This window comes from Euprymna scolopes, chromosome 6, assembly GCF_053919585.1.
Source record: "Euprymna scolopes isolate OS-2025 chromosome 6, ASM5391958v1, whole genome shotgun sequence".
Taxonomy (NCBI): Eukaryota; Metazoa; Mollusca; class Cephalopoda; order Sepiida; family Sepiolidae; genus Euprymna; species Euprymna scolopes.
In genome coordinates this window covers 176,248,903-176,263,376 of record NC_136487.1, presented here as the reverse complement: position 1 = coordinate 176,263,376, position 14,474 = coordinate 176,248,903, and the positions used below count along the sequence as shown (strand labels likewise).

The following is a 14,474-nucleotide window of genomic DNA, read 5'->3' as shown; positions in this document are numbered from 1 at the left end:
CTTCTGCGCAGATCATCATATAATGATTAGATCACTCTGACAGACGTAAAAAAATATTTTAAAATAAATGTTTAAATTTCAACAATATTTCTCGCGATTAACGTTGGCCGAATGGATTAAGCCCTTGTTAATTAAGCCAGAGATGGCTTCTGTTGCCGAGTTCGAATCTATCGACCGATGTTAATCGTGATACCCTGCACTGATGATTCACGAAAGGATGAAACACTAGTGTCTGTAGGTATTTAATAATTATTATAGTAACTGATTATATATTTATATACATGCATATATATATATATATGTGTGTGTGCGTGTGTGTGTGTGTGTGAGAGAGAGAGAGAGAGAGAGACCTTGCTGGTGAGCGTGATAAAAGTTTTTACAAAACTCCTCTCTGAATATTTCAATACAGAGTTAAAATTTAATATGTAGTATATCTTAAGCTGTAGACCACTTTCGATTTGGTTGATCACAATTGAAAACAAAACAGTTGACCATGGCAAGGTAAGTCGAATAAAACTTTAATCTTGCTGTTATTTTTGCGCCTGCGCAAAAGTAAACATTAATAACCTAAAGTCGCGAAATTTTTAACTATTTGTAACTATCCATATAGCTATGTCAGTAGCTCAAACGGTACCGATGCTGGAGAAATAAATAACAACTCAGGCAGGTCCGCTAATCGTTCTGGTTTGGATTCTAGGAGATGGTACAGTAGTCATATTATTCACGACTTTTGAAAGCATTACTATATATTGGACAATAATAAATAGGGAATTGGCTCTATAATAATAAATAAGAAATCTGCATTAATTAAAATATAATATTTATGCGTATTTTAAGACCGGGCAATGCCGGGCGGACTGCTAGTATATCTGTAAAAGTGAGAATGTGCGTGTGTGAGGACAATTCTTAATATACTCAGCGAAGTTTTGTATCTATAGACTTGAACTTTGATATATAGGGTATTCAGACACGTGAAAAACTTTTTAAAACAGATTTTACGCCGGCAAAAGGGCTGCTAACGGGCCAAAATTGAAAATTTGTACATGTAGGTAATCTTATTTTTATTTGGTTTCACGAATGCGCAGACGTGAATCGTTCAAATGACCGATTACATACGTTAAGAATAAGTAGGTTTGAAAACACCTTTTAAAGAACGTATCACGATTTGACTCACTGTATTTGGCGGGACGAACTTCGACGCTTGACGAGCTGTGGTGATTTGTCTGCTTATCGAAAAAGCGGTCATATTTATACTTGTGTTGAGAACGTAGTTGTAGACAAAGCGGGTTTCAACGCTGGTCGTCGCTTTCGTTTTTAATTGTGTTTTTTTGCGTGTGTGTTTTAACGTACTGTAGGGAGTCGTGCGTTTGAGGTTTATAGTCATGTGTCTTGTATCAAATTAAAGCTAAGAAAGTTGTGAATATGTTCCAGTATGAATTGTACTGTTACAGTGTTTTATGACATAATTATGTGTGTATATAATTATGTGTGTATATAAATATGTGTGTATATAAATATGTGTGTATATAAATATGTGTGTATATAAATATGTGTGTATATAATTATGTGTGTATATATATTGCGGTAGGGGCGTCGGTGATGATGGTTGTGCTTTTGGATTTAGCTTTTCTTTGAAACATTGGCTTCCTCTGGCGGTTTTCTTTGTTTGGGGTGAGATGCAAGTTATTCCATTGATGTGGGCATGTAAAGAAATGGGCTTTGATGTTGTCGTGTGCGTTTGGTGTGAACATTTATGTTGTGTCGACGAATGGGGGTGCGCCTTAGCGTCGCCATTATTGCCAACGTCACTGCTCCTGCTGGTTTCAGGGTTATTCATGTAAATATGGAGAGATATGCGATATAAGTCTTAAAACTAGGGTATAGTCATAATCCCACACCCCCGCTAAGATACCTTGACCAGAATAGATCATATTTCCTTTCTCTCTCTCTCTCTCTCTCTCTCTCTCTCTCTCTCTCTTTCTCTCTCTCTCTTTCTATCTATCTATCTATCTATCTCTCAATCGCTATTCTTTTCTTTTCCGCACCTTTACCCTCTCACCCCACCTACATGTCCTCACGAACTTTTCAAGGGTTTAGGCTACACCCAAATATCTTTTTTATATACAAAATGAATGAACCTTCATATTCGTTTCGGTGTCGCCCCTTTTTTTTCGGTCTGATGACATGGGTCTTTCTAAATTTAGATTCCACTGAAACATGTATAGTATAATTTGTAATAATAAGTCATGATCAATAGCGATAAGTAGTATGATTGTTCATGGAATAACAAGAATAAGTTTTAGGCTACTAAAATGTATACAAGAACTCGTAACGTAATGAATCAAGCACTTGGTAAAATTCAGTTGTAAATGATACTCTTCCAGAGTTTTTAAGGTCCTCGGCGATACTCACAATATAACTACGAATTATTTAGGATTTTTGACAGAACTATAAGTATGTTTCTCCCGTGAATTAAATAACGGGCTGCGTTCGAAATTCCGTGCAGACGCCCGAAACGTTGTGAAAATAACACTCAAGATGAGAACAGTAGTCCGAATTATCGAAATAATACGAATTATCAATTCTCATCTAAAAAAATGTCTTCATGACAGTTTTTACTCGTCATCGTTATTTTTATTTTATTTTTATTTTCACACAAGAATCACCACTTATCAAGGCACGGAGGCCACTCGAGGATATGGGTTAATGGGTATACATTAGTCAATGTGATTATAGCGTAGTAAACATAAGTAGTGGGAATTTTGTAAATTGAATTACTTAGGGGGACGGTTCATCAAGAACTTGTTTACGTTGGACTTGAAGATAATCAGATTGTAATCAGTTGGAAAGCAGGCAATCGCAAGAGAGTTCCACAGGCGTACAGTTCTAAGAAAGAAGCTTTGTTCATGAAATCAACTTTTAGGTTTAGGCACAGATAAAGAATGTGGGAAATTATTGATAGTGGTTTTGGGTAGACGAGTGTTTTTCGTGAAAGTTTGGCGAGGGGGACATAGATTGAAGTTCAGCTGAGCACTTGCTACGAAAATAACGACAAAGCAGAGATAGGCTCGCAACGTCTCTTCACTGTGAAAGCGGTTGCAGGGAAGAGAAAATGACCCCCCCCCCACTAAGCTACGAAGTCTATTTTGAACTCTGTCAAGACAGGATAAGTTGCTTCTAGCAGCTCCTGCTCAGATGTGGTAAGAGTACTTTATCGTTGGCCGTACCTGGCTTTTATATAGAGAATTGCATCAGGAGTGAGATATCTACTGGAGCGGTAGAACTTTTTACTTTTTTTTTCTCCTCTCAGGATGAGGATTTCTTGTCACGGTTTTATTATTTTTAAAATCAATCCTGTGATAAGGTGTACGCGAGAGATGTAGACAAGGGAGTCGGTTATTGTTATTACTATAATGATATGTATTATAAAGGGCGTCCAAAAATGAATGCCTCTTATATTTAGTTTTGCCCGAATAGATGAGAGACGTGAAAAACCAGTGGGTTAATGGTATGTATTATTGTTTGCAGGATAGGCAGAAGACTACTTTAAAATAAAGCATATAAAAGCTAAACAAATGCTTCATCTTGATCAAGGGTGAGCTGAAACTGTGCAAGGCACGGACGTTCATCTTCCATATGTGTTATCCATGCCATCATATCTTCTGATAAATTGAAAACAAGTATTGTTTTATTTTTCTGAATTTTTTACATGAAGATTGGTTATTCGTATTATTTGGATTCATCGGACTACTATTCTCACTTTGAGTGTTAGTTTGGTAACGTCTCGGTCGATGTAACCTCCGACCTTCTTCAGGTGTATCTTGTCGAACTCGAGAATGTTTCTGTCGAACTCGGAATTTTTTTAAAAATTAACAATAAAGCGGTATAAACGTAATCGCTTGACAGTTTTACCGCATTTTATCGAAGCCAAAACTGTCCGCCATAAGTCCAAGTCTGTACAACAACAAAAATCTTTCAGATGTAGAAAAAATTTAAAGGATAATCAAAAATGTTTCAACAATACGATTTTTCCGAATTTTCGCCGAATGTTCGGAGCAGAGGCCGTGTTTGGGGATAGTTAATTTTTACATTTCATTTCAAAGAAAAACAATCTATTCTAAAATATGATTTTTACTGTCGATTAGGACACAAATATTGAAAAACATTTTTTTTTTTATCATTTTTATCTAATAATACAAATCTCGCTATTATATTTTCACGGGTTTACACACTCCCCAAAAAGACGTAAAAATGATGGCTGCTCGGTGTTCGAATCCTATATGAAGTTTAAAAAGAAAAACAAAAAGACAGAAAAACACCTCAAACTGGAAAGTTTTACAAAAAGAAAAATAGAAGGAAAAATGTATGAATCGGTATAGAAAGAAAAAAATGAAAAATTAAATAAAACGTCTCATTGTGGAAATGGCACGAATGCTTTCTTTCCGAATTAATTGCGAACAACCTGTAAATGTTCGGCCTGTTCTTTCTCCTTTTGCCTAAAAAAATTGAAAAGTATTTACGTGCTAACTTTTTCGTGACATCATGGATATATATATATATATATATATATATATATATATATATATATATACGTGTGTGTATGTGTATATATATATATATATACATATATATATAGGGTAACCCCCCCCCAAAAAAAAAACATAGAATGTATATCTAGAACATACGCTGTAGAACGGAGAAAAAAGGACAAAGACCCTCGTGTTTTGATGTGATGTTTTGAATATAATAAACTAGTTATGACAAAAATTTCATTTCATTCGGACAAAACACAAAGAAACTGGGCCTAATTAGAGTGTATATATATATATATATATATATATATATATATATATATATATATATATATATATATATAGTCTTTGAAGTTTTTAACATTTGAAACCACACAAAAAATTATTTTTTATCATTCATTAAAAAAAACATCTAGTCAGTAAGTCATTTAATCACCTGCAATCACTGCATCAACTCTCAAATTTACTATAATACCAATTTTTATATTTTTTAAGGGATCATCAGTTGTTTACCATGAAACACTGTTTAGGGGATTTAAAAACAAAACAGTGTATTACATCATGGCTCCCCAGCAGTGTTGATCAAACACCACCACCCTTAATCTTAGGAAGAAGACAAGTTACAAAAAATTTTTTTCCCAATTTCCTATTCTTAATTGTAATTACTAACCTTTTCATAGTATAAAAATGAATTTCTTACCTGTGCGATTCATCAATTTCCACATTTAAAATGGATTATATTTATTTGCTGTCCACTCAGCAAAATGTGGCACAAGGCCGGAAAGTGGTAACCCAGCAGGCTCCCCTAAAGGAGGGGCACTCCTGCAATTTTAAAAATTGCCTGAGTAACCCCGTCGGCATTCCCCGGTCGGGGCGCCTCAGGCAACAAGCAATAAACTTGCCCCACCGGAAAGCCCGGTGGCAAGGCCTGGGAGGGTGGACCTCCTAGGTATTACCCAGGCGGTGTACCTCAGTCCAACAGGTGCTGGGCCGGTCTCCGGCCCCTCACCTGTTGGGCTGAGTGTCAAGTGACGGATCCTTGACTGGTACTATCCATTTAAAATGGATACATTTTTTAATTTTTTAATTTATCAGTCTTGTATTTATAAGATTTGGATTAATCCATTTAACTACTTATCACCCCCACTATAGTTAGTAGTTTGTATATTTACATTAGATATATAAAGGTTAAAAATATTTTATTTTTACATATATACATTTTTTTTTTTTTTTTTTAACTATATAAATTTATTATATGTAATTATAAATACATTTATACATTGCTAATATAGTTTTGGATTTCCTTTATCAATATAATCTGGTTTATCTTAAACGATTCAAAAGCATCAGGATAACGAACAAATGCTTTATTTAACTGTTTAAATATTTTATTTTTATCTCCACCTTGTTTTATCATCCTTATTACTAAGCTAGAAACTGGTGGTATAAAATCTGTTAATTTTAGAGTAACGCGAGCTATTCTCAAAAACTCTGACATAATGGTTCCATAAAACACAAAAACGGGGCAGGTGCTATCCTTATGGGGCATACGTACTATTTTAAAGGGGAAAGCGTTTCTTTTATCAAATATTTTATAAAGAAAAATTCCATCCTCAATTTTTATATCTAAATCCAGAAATGTAGCCTGTTGTCCTCTATGTTCACAATTTAATTTTAGTTCGTTTGGATATATAAGATGTTTATTTTTTTCGAATTCATCATTATCGTTTATGCATATAAGGTCATCTATAAATCTCCTACACCCATGAAAGTTATATGTTTTAGATATATCTGTTTTTAATAATGATGACATATATATATACTCGAGTCTATGTAAATACAAATTTGCCCAAAATGGTGCCGGATCCAATCCCATTGGGATACCTATCGTTTGGAGTAATATTTTATTTCCTATTTGAAAATAGCATTCTTTAATAAGATGACTTACAAGCATTTTTAAAATACCTTTAGAAATACTAGTTTTGCTATTTTTATTTTTACACCAGAAAGCATTAGAGTTTGAAAAGTCTATATATTTACCTTTTCCACCTTGAAAAGCCAAATCTACAGTATCATTCAATTCTTTTATAAGTTTTTCGTGCGGAATTTTAGTATATAGCGTACTAAAATCATAAGTAGCTATAGATTTTGCTTTTATTCTGGAATTTATTTTATCTAATTTTTCTTTCACTGGTTTGGAATTATTTACTACCCAAAATAGATTTATATTACTATAGAATTTACTTTTCAGGTGAAAATTATTTATTTGATTTATAATTAATTTAAATATTTTAGATATAGCTTTACTTAGAGGTTTAGTGATGCACGTCTTTGAACCTACAATAAATCTAGCCCCAACTGGATTTTTATGCATTTTAGGTATCCAATACATACATGGAAGATTTTTGTGTTTATCTTCTAACTTTAATCCTACTTTTTCATTAATAATACTATTATTCAAAATAATACTATCTAAATTACTATTACTTACTTTATAAGTATCCGAATCGTTTCCTATAAGTCCTACTTCTATCAATAACCGTTGTATATAATATTTTTTACATATAAAGGCTATATTGTTTGCCGCTTTATCAATCGGAACTATTACGAACTTTTCTTGAAGTATTTTAAGTTCCTCCCGTATTTCTGAATTTTTTAAAAGAGGATTGGTTTTTCTAGGGCGTTTAAATTGTTTTATATGTTTAACCTTTTTATTTACGCATTCAATTATACTATTTTTCCATGCATCAAACGTAGACTGTGCTAATTTATATTTCTTTACCATAGACATAATAAAACCTTCTAGTGCTTTAGTTACTTCTTTAACGCATTTTGTGTAATTTAGGCATTTAGGTTCTCTATAATTTGGACCCTTACTAAGTAGTTTTCTTAATTTCGAATTATTTACTATATTTAAATCTCCTGTAATTACATGTTTTATCTCATTATTACAGAACGGAGAGGAATTACATTCACATTCTGGAATATTTATATTATTATCTTTTATATTTATATGTTCTACCGTTTTCTTATAATTAAAAATCTTATTGCGTATTGTTGGCCCTAGTTTATATGTAACTATTGGTTTTTGATCTTTTTTCTGGAACTCATTTGGTAGTAATTGAATATTTTTTTGTTTATTAAATATTTTAGGTAAATTTACATCATCAAAACCTTTATTTTCATACAAAACTACACAAACATTTTTAGGTTTATTTTTTATATCGTTCCCTGGTGGCTTATATAATTTAGTGTCAATTATATCTAGAATATATTCATACCATTGAATGAAATAGTCCTTCTTATATATCATATCCGGTTGTAATAATATTTTAGATGCTATTTCCTTCAAAACTTTCTTTTTTGTTTGATTAAGCAATTTTCTTATATAATTGAACGACTCATACATTTTATTAATAATTATATCTTTAATTTTACTAAAAAAATCCTCACATGAAATAACTGATTTTCTATTATTTCTATTAACATGAGTTCTATCTCTAATACCGTAGCGAGGCAAAGCTGGATATAATCTACCTATAATTTCAGAATCTTGTAGGTTATTTTTTTAAACTTTACTATTCAACCCATATGGGTAAATTACTCGCATTTTTTTAATTATATCGTCTTCCTTATCCTGACGCATCCTTAGGATATCGTTATCTACATTACCTAGACTATTATATCCATTACATTTAAATTTTTCAATTATTTGCACGGAAAAAGACGACTGACTACAGGTTTCTTTAAAATGTTTAACAACATGAATAAATCCCTTAGTGCTAGTCCTATGCAAATTCATGCGTTTATTTAGAGGCATTACAGTTTCTCCTACGTATTGTAAATTACAGTTTTTACATGACAACAGGTAGACCAAATTTTGGGACCTACATGACAAATCTTCTTTAGAATGATTTACAACATAGTAAATTTTATTAGTCACATTTGACTTATATTCTTTAAATGTTATGAGAATATTACAAGTTTTACATAAGGGTGCTCCACAAGGAGCAACCTTAAAATTATTTTCGGCCGAACAAGTCCCATTTGCCACTTCGAAAGAAGGAGTTCCTACTTCTATATTACTAATGACAACGGCTTGACCCTGTCGAGACATCTCCGACCTCCTTGGGTGGTAAGCCCTAGGGGAACTCACTAGTTCTGAGGACTGCCCAGACCTAGCTTGCAATCTAGTTTTAGTGACCATATTTAAAAAGTTATTTTGATAATTATTTTTGTATTTTATCAGAAAAAAAACTTTAGTACCTTTGGTACCAGAAAAGTATCCAAATAAGAGGAAGGAAACCTAGCCATACATATTCAAATACTCAATATATAGTCTTTGAAGTTTTTAACATTTGAAACCACACAAAAAATTATTTTTTATCATTCATTAAAAAAAACATCTAGTCAGTAAGTCATTTAATCACCTGCAATCACTGCATCAACTCTCAAATTTACTATAATACCAATTTTTATATTTTTTAAGGGATCATCAGTTGTTTACCATGAAACACTGTTTAGGGGATTTAAAAACAAAACAGTGTATTACATCATGGCTCAAATTTACTATAATACCAATTTTTATATTTTTTAAGGGATCATCAGTTGTTTACCATGAAACACTGTTTCGGTTTATATATATATATATATATATATATATATATATATATATATATTGACTTTTATTACAGAGTGGAAAATATTTTATAAAGATGGATAGCCTATATAATTGCAATAATTTAGGACTGTGTGTTTTTTTTTTTTTTACAGAGATGGTAAATAATCGCGGTATATTTTTTATTTGCTTTAGAATTTGTTTTTTTTTTGTTTGTTAGAATACTTCAAAGTAAGATAGCTTTTATTTAGAATCCGACCACTGATTATCAAGGCCCAAAGGCCACTCATGATAGGGGTTAATGAATTTGTTAGTGTCGGTGTTAATGCGTGGCAGGTTTCAGGTGAAACGAGATGATCAGTTATGGCGTAATTTGAATGTGTTAATTTTCACAAATCAAATATACGAAGGACGTTCCAAAAGTATCGGCTCCTATTTTTATTCCGCCAGAATGTATCACATGGGATTGCAAATTACATTGTTATGATGATTGATCTTATGCATTCAGAATATAAAGTTTTCATTTTGTTGTTGTAGATATTGACGGTGTTAGCGACAAAGCACATTCTGTATTTTTATGACCTTGCTATCAAAAGACGCTGGCAAAAATGCATTGAGAATGGTGGCGACAATGTAGATAAAAAGAATCTGGAGAACAAAAGGTCGCTTGTTTAAATAGTACTACTCTCGTCTTCGTAGCTGTTCAACTGTTTATTTTTTTAGTGCAAAATATGAGGCCTAATTCTTGGAACAACAAACAAAAAAGAATCATAAAATTTTACCTGTTTTTTAGGTTTAACTATCCCAAAATGTGATTATGGCTTTCAAATCTGCTATTGATCGTCCAATTTTACTGCGACGGTTAAAAACGTAGAATCTCGTACACGTTGACTGGAGGGAAAAAGGTATTATTATATTACCTGGTGTGAAGTTTATAGATTTCAACCTACTTACAGAAGTGAAAAGATCCGTTCTGGGTGGGGCTTCTATGCGAGTGCGCTCGCAAATCCCACCTTATACATTGTAGTTGTTAATAACCTGTAGGTCCCGCCTACAAATCTATAGTATGGCATTTTGGGGATTGTTTTCTTTTTTTTTTTATCTGGAATAATGTTTGTTTCTTTTATGAATCTTTGTACTTTCTATCAATGACAGTCATTTTTGTACTGACAATTTTTAATTTTTTTTCTTTGCGTGTTTCATTCGTCTGTGTCTCCAAAAGAGAAAGTATTTTTTTATTTACAAATCTGCTGTATTTATATGGTGCGAGCTAATCCATTAACCTACTTATCACCCATTTCCTTGTGATTCTTGGCAGTGCTTCGCCAACAAAGATTCTATGAAGGGGGTTTTCCACGTCGACTGCAGGCACGCTTGTGGCTGACGAACCCGATACGAGACAAGCAGTTTCGGCCACAGCGGCTGCAGTCAAAAGTCACGTCAGGTGTTGCTGCTGAGGCTTCCTGAATCTTTCTCCTCTGGCGCTTCTCCCTCAGATTCTCTGTGCTGGAGATCTCAAAAGAGGCGACAACCTGGTGGGCAGTTCTTTCTTAATTAGGTTTAAATAGTAAAAAAGCACGACGTTATTTCAATTTCGTCACTATGGAGAAGTGGATAAAGGAGCAGCGTAGAAATACAGGGGATTCATATTCGCGTAAATGTAAAGTAGATTTCAGGGAGTGGGGGTTGAATATTGAAAAATGGTTTATGTTCCTTTTTGCGTTCTACATTTTCCCTTTTTTTTTTTTTTTCAAAATGAAACAAAAAAACCTTCATTTGCTTTTGGGGTGTTTTCTTTTTGTGTGTTTTTTGGGGGGTTTATTTTTTTTTTTTATTTGGGTTTTATTTTGGGGGGATTACGGTGATAAGTGAAATTATTGTAGTAATTAATAAAAACAATAATCAAATATAATTACACAGAATAACTTTCGTTTCATTCCATTAGGATACGATTACATGTTTTAGTTCTTCAATAAAATTTCTGCTTCTTTATAAAAATTTGACGCCAACTATTTTTTAAACGCGAAGGTCGGTAATTAACCAGTCAATATTAACACAGCTTCAACAACTAAATAGAGTTTTTTTTGGGGGGGGGGTGTTTATTTTCCCCTCTCTTCACGCAGCATACCTACCGCGTCACATTTTCCCCCATCGCTGTTATTATTTTATTTATTTATTTTTTTACGGCTGGGGGTTGATCAATACTTTCTTCACCCGTTCTTGATATTACGATAGCCGTTCTTACCATAAGGAATTGGGGGTGTATCTATTTCGAAAGCCGTTCGTAATATGATGAGGTTAGGGGTTAGGCAGCAGCAGCAACAACAACAGCAACCGTACTCTAACTTTTTTCTAGGATGGGGGGGTACGCTTCCACCGAGTAACGCCGGTAAGCGGGTACTGCTATTTACTCATAATTTGTTTATGTTTTTTTTAGTTCTTATAAAAAATATAGAAAAATCAAAAATATTATAAATATATACACAAGATTTCTTATAATTATACATTACTAATGAAGTTTTGCCCAGAAAAGTGCAGGATCTAAACCCATAAGAATGCCTATAGTCTGAAGTAATATTTTATTTCCTATTTATATATTATATATCATTATATAAGTAGAAACTCAAGAAGCTTATAGAATTGAATTTACAATATGTTATTCAAAACAAGGAGTACGAAATAAAGGTGAATATGTGTTTGTATATATATAAAATGGCCTTGTCTCTGAGTGTGAAACTGCTTTCTGAATGTTTTGTCTCTTTGAAACTTGATATATAGGATATTTTGACTTAGGGAACAATTTCAAATTTGTTTTTAGTCGGTAAAAATAGCTGCTAAGGGTCGAAATAAAAAAAACAGTTGATCTTGGCAGGTCTAAATCGACTAGATTCTGAGCATTCGTGCATAGATCTTTTTACCTGAAAGTTGCTTAATTTTCGACTTTGTTATCTTTTATTTATTTATTTTTTTTTTACAAAGGAGTCACCACTTATCAAAGCCCAGAGGTCGCTCGGGGATAAGTGTTAATGAGTGTACGGTAGTCAATGGGAAAATGTCGTAATCGTTAGTAGTGGAAATTTGGCGAATTGGATTACTTAAGGGGGTGGATCATCAAGAACTTGATCACGTTCAACTTGAAGACGACCATATTGTAGTCAGTTAGAAAACAGGAAAATGTAACAGAGCTCCACAGGTGTGCAGTTCTAAGAAAGAAACTTCTTTGTTCATGGAATCTACGTTTAGGTTTAGGCACAGATAAAGATTGGGGGAAATTATTCATAGTGGTTTCAACTAGACAAGTGTTTTTCATGAAAGTCAGGCCAGGGGAACCATAGATTGGAGCTCAGTCGAGCACTGGACATAAAAATAACGATAAAGCAGCGGCAGGCTCGCAACGTCTCTTTTGTGGGAAAAAAAGTTGCAGGGAAGAGAGAAGAGCATTTCCCACTAGGCTACAAAGTCTATTTTGAACTCTTCCAAGGCAGAATAAGCTGCTTCTGGCAGCTCCTGCTCAGATGTACTCAATCCTTGTACGTACTTGGCTCTTATACATGAAGAGAATTGCATCAGCAGTGAGATATCTACTGGAGCGGTAGAACGATCCCACCATTTTTTCAACAGCATTGGCAACGGATTTGATGTACGTGTTCCATCTCAGATCAGGAGTAAAGTTCAGGCCCAGAGGCTTGTCAAAATATGCAGTCTCCCCAAGACGAGAGGCATCAATTTCAATTGATGCCAGATAGGGATCAGAGCGTTGATGATGTAAAGATAGAAGCTTGGTTTGAGATGCATAAAAAGTAACCAGTCACATCTTTCCCTATTGTTCCACATGATCAAGATCAGAGGAGAGAGAATAGAGGGTACTTGGTCGTTTACTACCTTTGAAGTGTTGCCATAGATGATAGTGTCGTCAGTATTTAGGAGTGTAACTATTTAGCAGATATAACCTCTACAAACTAACCCAATAACATTATCTAACCACGCGGGGTCGCAGAAATACCTGGATTAGAACCCAGGCGCGGAGCAAACCCTCTCAGTGGTGACGGACCCAGTAGATCTTCCCAGATCATCCGTCTAGGAGAAGGAAAACTCTGAAACTAAACCAAAGAGGAGGGAGGCCTCTTCAGTCTTGGATGACAGCCTTCCTAGAGCTGGTGACTCAAACAAATTACCGGTTTTCAATACCAAAATTGCTTAAGGAGTAGATAGGTCCTGCCTATCGCCCGGCTTCCACACTCCTTCTTTGCCTATTAGTCAGGCGCAGAGATACTATCAGTGATTCGACAGAAACACCCATTGGTAGATCTTGTTTCTTGTCTAGGGCAATGAACGCCGTTTCCCCCCACTCCCGACACACCCCACCCCTAAAGCTGGGCATTTGAGAATGCTTGAGTACCACATATGCCTGAGCAATTAGATTGGGTTGACCTTCCTCTGATGGGTTGAGGGTACCGGATTGACAGTTACTGGCTGCTGTTTCCGACTGGTAGTACAGGAGCCCTAACTCTTTGGTAGCGCTTAGAGCGGCTGCTCCATCAACAGTTGAATAATATCGGGATGTTTGCAGTGCCATGGCGCGCATGGAAAGGGACCCTGCACTCATCCCCGGTGGGCTTTCCTGAGGCCACAGTCCTAGTTGATGGTGGGTCAGCTGATGGTCTACTTGTGATGCATGTGTGATATTCTGCATAACCTCCTGTTCGGCTTCCCCTAACCCAACTGAAACTCGTTAAAAAACATGATGACAGTACAATCTAAAAATAAGCTTAAACCAGGCTTAGGGTCAAACAAATTCAACTTGCCTCCTCCCTTGAGGCTTGCATTCACAAATATCCGTGGGCTTAGAACTAATTTAGCTGATGTTGAAGCATTTCTCCTAACAAATACCCCGGATATCTTAGCACTAAGTGAGACTAACCTACACTCCTCCATCCCCTCTAACTACTTTAACATGCCTGGATATCTCCCACTCTGCCGTAAGGACTCTGACAGACATATGCACGGACTTGGAGTTTACATTCGTAATACCCTTCCCCTGACTAGAGAGACAAACCTAGAAACGGATGATCAAGCCTTTATGTGCTTTAGACTAATCATGCAACACAACATTAGCTACTTTTACTTTCTCTACCGCTCTCCTTCGACCCAAGACTGCACCATAATAAACAAAGTATCTGACAGCATAGACACAGCACTCTCCCTCGACACTAGCGCCCAAGTACATGTATTTGGTGACTTTAATGTCCATCACAAAAACTGGCTTGGATTCTCTACTTATACAGATGCAGCAGGCAGCGCAACTCATAGCTTCTCTGTATCTC

The 14,474-nt window shown here is 34.8% G+C and overlaps 1 protein-coding gene across 1 annotated transcript in view; it reads right to left on the bottom strand.

The window, feature by feature from the left end:
- Window positions 1-10,540, bottom strand: part of LOC145278115 (beta-1,3-galactosyltransferase 5-like) — a 90,812-nt gene extending 80,272 nt beyond the window's left edge. Inside the window, exon 1 of the mRNA XM_080130401.1 lies at window positions 9,933-10,540. The gene's annotated coding sequence lies outside the window, so the exon portion shown is untranslated. The remainder of the gene's footprint in view (window positions 1-9,932) is intronic.
- Between the last annotated feature and the right edge of the window lie 3,934 nt (window positions 10,541-14,474).